This window comes from Acanthisitta chloris, unplaced genomic scaffold, assembly GCF_000695815.1.
Source record: "Acanthisitta chloris isolate BGI_N310 unplaced genomic scaffold, ASM69581v1 scaffold21328, whole genome shotgun sequence".
Lineage (NCBI taxonomy): Eukaryota > Metazoa > Chordata > Aves > Passeriformes > Acanthisittidae > Acanthisitta > Acanthisitta chloris.
In genome coordinates, this window is record NW_008687864.1 from 27,961 (window position 1) to 33,552 (window position 5,592).

Here is a 5,592-nt window from a genome sequence, read left to right on the forward strand (position 1 = left end):
AAAATAAATTACAGAGTGGACAAGATGAGGCATGTAATTCACACTGAGGTCACAAGCTTTCCAAGAAAACAAGGGTCAGGCATCTGAGCTGGCAGAAAAAGTCACACAGATTTTTCTCGAAAATAATTTTAAGAGGAAGTGCAGCTCCATGACAACTGTTTGTATTTCTTATAGTCTTTAACTAGTGCAACACATTGGAGAAAAGACCAAGTTTGCTTATCAATATCTTTTGTGGGTCCCTTTGGCCACAGGACTACCCAAAATAATTTATGGGGCAGGATCATGAGAGCAAGGGGAGGGGAAGCTGTTATACAAATTTTTGATGTGCAGCTGTAGCAGATGTTGGCTTCAGACTTTTATTTATGCTGCAGAAATAGTGGATTTAAAAGTATGTATGATCTGTCTAGCAGCAAAGGCTATCTGGATCTGACTTGTGGTTGCATACGTATGTGGGGGTGGTGCAAGGTTGGGAGAAGGGTGCTGGGTGGAGTGAGGCTGGGTTGTGGGCATGCAGGGAGACAGTGTGGCTCTTTCTCATGTGAAAATGCTACAATGCTGCTTATTACCATGCAGAAGGTTTATCCTAACTCAACTTATCCCTATTTCTGCTTCTTTATCAGGAAACCATTTCCCTGTCACAACGGGAAAAGATAGTGATAACTCTTTTGACAGGATTTGTGCATTAGGCATGGGTGTACCAGATGTTTACAGTCTCTTAGGGATAAGGATTCTTCATTTTCTGCTCTCTAAGAACCTGCAAATAGCTTGTTTGTTTATTGTTTGCTTTAGTGTTTGGGCAATTTGAATTGAGCCTGGGATAGGAACTCTAGTTTACTTTTCCAGTCTCCTGAAACCACCAACTCCCAGATTGGTTGTGCTTCTCAAAGATAACAACTAATAGCTCTGTTGTTCTTTCTGTCAAAATTGAAAGTGTCTTAGGGGAAACTACACAAAGTCATTTGGTTTTTAAAGTGCCCCAATTAACACATAGGAGAATGTTTTCCCCATTTTAGTTTAAGCTCTCTATCACTGTGTTAGCCATGTCAGCTGCCTGGTTGCAACTGATGTTTTATAAAAAAGAATGAAAAGACTAAAAGATATAAATCTGTCTTCTCATCTCAATCTGTCAATAAGCTGCTCTTCTCCATTAGGTAGAAGATCAACTTTCCTTTGAAGGTTAATGCACTATTCGATGGAAAAGTGTTTCCTTCTTTCTTCCACATAGTTTGGGTCAAGCTTAGACGTGGTTTCTCTCTAGCAGTTTGCTCTATCCTCTCTACTAAAAATTGTGATAAGCACTTAACAGAGGATTGCTGGACAATCTGTTCTGCTTCATTCTTCGGCAGTTGGGAAAGTTGAAGTACGTTTGTTTCTCAGTACTAATGTCCTGTACATTGGGTGGTCGGATCATGAGAGGCCACATCCTACTCATCTTTTGTGGTTAGCGTTCTTTCCACTGCCTTTATTCTTGTCACTATCCAGTTGCAGTAGATTGTTTAGAAACAGCACATGGTGTAGTAGAGATAATGATGCACAAATTGGCATCTATTGCAGCTACAGCTTTGACCAAAATCAACAGTACTTGCTGATACTCTGTTTTTCTGATGCTGTTTATCTTGTAAGAGTGTTCTGTGCAGAAGTCAATCAGTTGGTTTTAGGAAAGAAAAATTAGAAAAGAGAAAAAAGAAAATAAACAAACAAACCCCTACAAAACAACAGCAACAGGAAAACAAAAAATCACCCCCATCTGTAAAAGTTATGCTAGATATATTTGTGCCTGGTACATTTGAACTGATTAGAAGATAGAGGGCTGGATTTAGAGCTGCACCACTTTACATAAGCTAGCAATCTGGTCTATGACAGGAAAAACAGCTTTATATTTATAGGGACATAAGGTGGATTTGTCGGAGTTTATATGTTGCTGGTGATTGATGTGGTACATAGACATAATAAGTGCCAGCTGTTCCTCCCCCATAAATCAGAAACAATAATATTTCCTTTTATTTCAGTGTGAACTGACTGACTTGAATTCCTTGTTAATTCAGAGGACTTTTTGTTTGCGATCACAAATTAGAAATACATCCACAAACAAATTAGAAACATTGCACTATAATACACTATAATATAATACAATAATAAAGAAACCTTAAGGCAGCATCCCAAATACCTGCATATTGTCAGGGTTTGCTATCCTTCATGAGCTAAGCTAAAAGTATTTTTCCGTTTCTGAAATTTCAGTAATATGTATTTCCATCTTTCTCCATTAGAGTTGATGTGCTTGTGGCTGCCCACATCACTTGGTACTCTGGCTGTATATGGAAGTATCATGTTTTTGTTTTGTTAACTGGACTCAAACAGATTTGACTATTTTATTCCTTTTGATCTTCACTTTGAAAGTTCCTGCTTTGTTAATGACTGTTAAATATTTAGCATTAAAAAATCCAGAGGTTTTATGTACTTTCATATAAATCTAGTGAACTACATACTACAAGTAGATGTCTTAAATGCGTGATTTATCTGTTCTTTTTAGGCCTTAAAGAGATTGCATTTCCTTACTGTTTCTTTTCAGTTTTCTGTAACTAATTGATGTGTTGATAAAGGTCATGTGTGATGTAACAAGATCTAAAAATAAAATGTTATGTGTTTGGATAGCATAAATGGTTGTGAACTGTGTAAAATGGAAGAAAGTAAAGTTGAAATAAAACACTTGTTCAATATGCATAGTCATGTAATGCAACAAGCACATTCCTGGAGCTTGTTAATAAATTCAATAAATGAGAGTTATCAACGGCTGGTATCTGCCTTTATTTGTTATCCAAATGAACAACTGGTGCATGGTGACCTTTGATATTTTATTTTAATTATATTTTAGTGGTTCTTTAGTGTTCTCAGGTGGATTTAGTTAAGAAAATTCTCCTCACTGGCATTCTCTTAGATAATACATGTCTTACACTGTTTCTTAACATTCAAGTTACATAATTTTTGCCTTTTTAGAATGAAACCATTCTGCTGCTTGGAAAAGAAGACACAGCTCCAAACTAGGATGGGTTACAGATAGTACAAAGTAGACAATGCTTACTTTTTGTTTGCACCTGGATTGGTTTTCTATTTTAGAATATATGAAGCAATTCTTACTTTTGTGGTGGTGTTATTCGTGTCTATTTTGGATATTCTGAAGTGAAACCTGAAATTAACTACTGCATTTTTTTATTTGTGGAAACGCATAAAACTAGCATTTGCTTTTAAATATGATATTCCATCATTTCAAATGTATTTTATTCTAGCATTTTAAACTGTTTACTTTTAAAAAAGATTATTTGAGGTCAGAAGACAGAGGTGCTGCCACTTAGAAATGTAAGCTGAAACTTTATTATTTTAGGGCCTGTGCTTTTCAAAAATATATTTCCCTAATTTGACCCCCAGTAACCCTTGAGAGACCTAAGCACAGGTTACAAACTAATTACAGGAATTGCTTTACTGGAGCTTGTTAGGCATTTTCTGTTTATACATTAATGTAATATAAATATAGCTTAGGCAGCAAAAGCCCTTGGGGCAAATTTATGTCCCTAGTAACCCTGTTCTAGTGACCTCAACAGAATTACTCAAAGTCAAGACAGAATTTAAATTGGAAGACCAGATCTTCAGCTGCTGTAAATACTCTGAACTGCACTAAAATCAGTGTAGCTCTAGTCACAACAGCCAGAGAGGTAGAATTGCTCCTTCATGTATGTTTTTTGATTGATGGGCACTTCTAGCAAGGGGATTGGGCTGCCTTTTCTTTCCAAAGTTTAAAACCAATCGGAACTTATCTCTGGAAATAATTCTGATTTTAGTCTAAAGCTTTTATGATGTTACACAACCTTCTTATGACTGAATTTTGAAAAGTGTCTTCTGGAGTGGTGAGGAACATAGCATCTTTTTGTCCTGCACCTTATGTTTTTCTGTGCCTTTTTCCGTGCTATTATCTGGCTTTTAAAAATGTTTCTCTAGCCACACAATTTTGGAAGTTATACTTAACAGTTATATGGTCTTGCTCAAGGGCCTGTATAAATTTAGGACTAAGTCACCTAGGAATAAACAATGTTTTTTGTGTGTTTTATAACAGCTTTTTTCAGAAATAAATTTAAAATAAAAGCTAATCTGTACTCTAGCCATTAATTAATTAATCTTTTGTTACTGGAGTTGAGAGGGATAGAAACAGATTTTAGAAGGAAAATATTTGTTGGGCGGAAAGAATCAAAATTTGGATGACAGACAGAAAAGTGCTATCAACAGATGGTCAAATCTGAGGAAGAACAATTCCAAAGCAAAAACTAAATCTTCGGGTTTATAGACTGTCAGGGAAGAATTGCCTGCACAGAGATGTGCACAATCTGGGAATCAATCACAAGGAGAGAGAGCTCTGCATGCAGACACATCACTAAGGCATTGTTGGAACAACAATGATGGATGGATATAGGAAGACAGGCAGGGAAGAAAGGGATAGGAGTTTCCCTTTATGTGAAGAAGCAGTTTGGGTGGACGGGTTTCTTGTGGATTAGGATCAAAGGAGGGGCTAGTATTAGTGACATTATGGTGAACAAACTTTACAGATCATTTGGTTAGTATGAGGAAGAGGACAAAGTCATATTTAAGCAACTCTGCGATTCTTGTTCTTGGAATGGGCTTTAGCTTCTCTGACAACTGCTAGAAGGGCAATACATAAAAGCAACCCAAAATGTTTCTGGAGACTGTCAAAGGACTCTATCGAGGATGCAATGTATCTGGATGAAAGAGTCCTTGCTCACCGAGGAGGCAATAATCAGTGACAGTCTTGACTTGTAGCAACTATGAATTATTGAAGCTCATGTGAGAAAGTCAAGTAGCAGAGTATCACCCTGGCCTTTGATAGAGCCAGCTTTGGTTTATTCAGGGAATTGGCAAATGGGATTCTTTTGGAGTCAGTGTGTTTATGCCAAGGGTAAATCACACTTTTCTAATCTGATCACCATCTTTGATGAAATTCCTAGGTCTGTGGATAAGAGCAGAGCAGTGAATTTCAACTACCTTGACTTCAGCAAGGTTTTTGATTGCTGTCTCCTGCAGTGTTCTTGTATCCAGGTTAGGATATCATCTGGTTGGTTGGAAGCTTGTATTCCAGAGTGGTTACTGGTTCATAGTCTATTTGGAGGCCAGTTACAAGTACCTTTTCTCAGGGCCATCTCCTGGGAATTGTCCTGTTTTGTGTCTTTGTGAGTAACTGAAGGAGACGAGGGTACATGGTGGTGAGACAGAGTGCAGCCTCATAAGGTTTTTGGATAGCAACAAACTGGAGATGTGGAGACAGCAAAGCTGATAGATTTCCATGCAGAGTTGCCATTCAGAGGGACCTAGATGCACTGGAAAGATGGACTGACAGAAATATGATGAGGTTCAATAAAGACAAATGCAAAATCCTTACCTGGAATGGAAGAACTCCTTGCAATGATAGAGGCTGAAGCTCATTGGTTGGGAAACAGCTCTGTGGAAAAGGACTTGGGGATCCTGGTGGACAGTTAAGCTGAACATAAGTCAGTATTGTGTCCTACCAGCAATGCAGACTGACAGCATCCT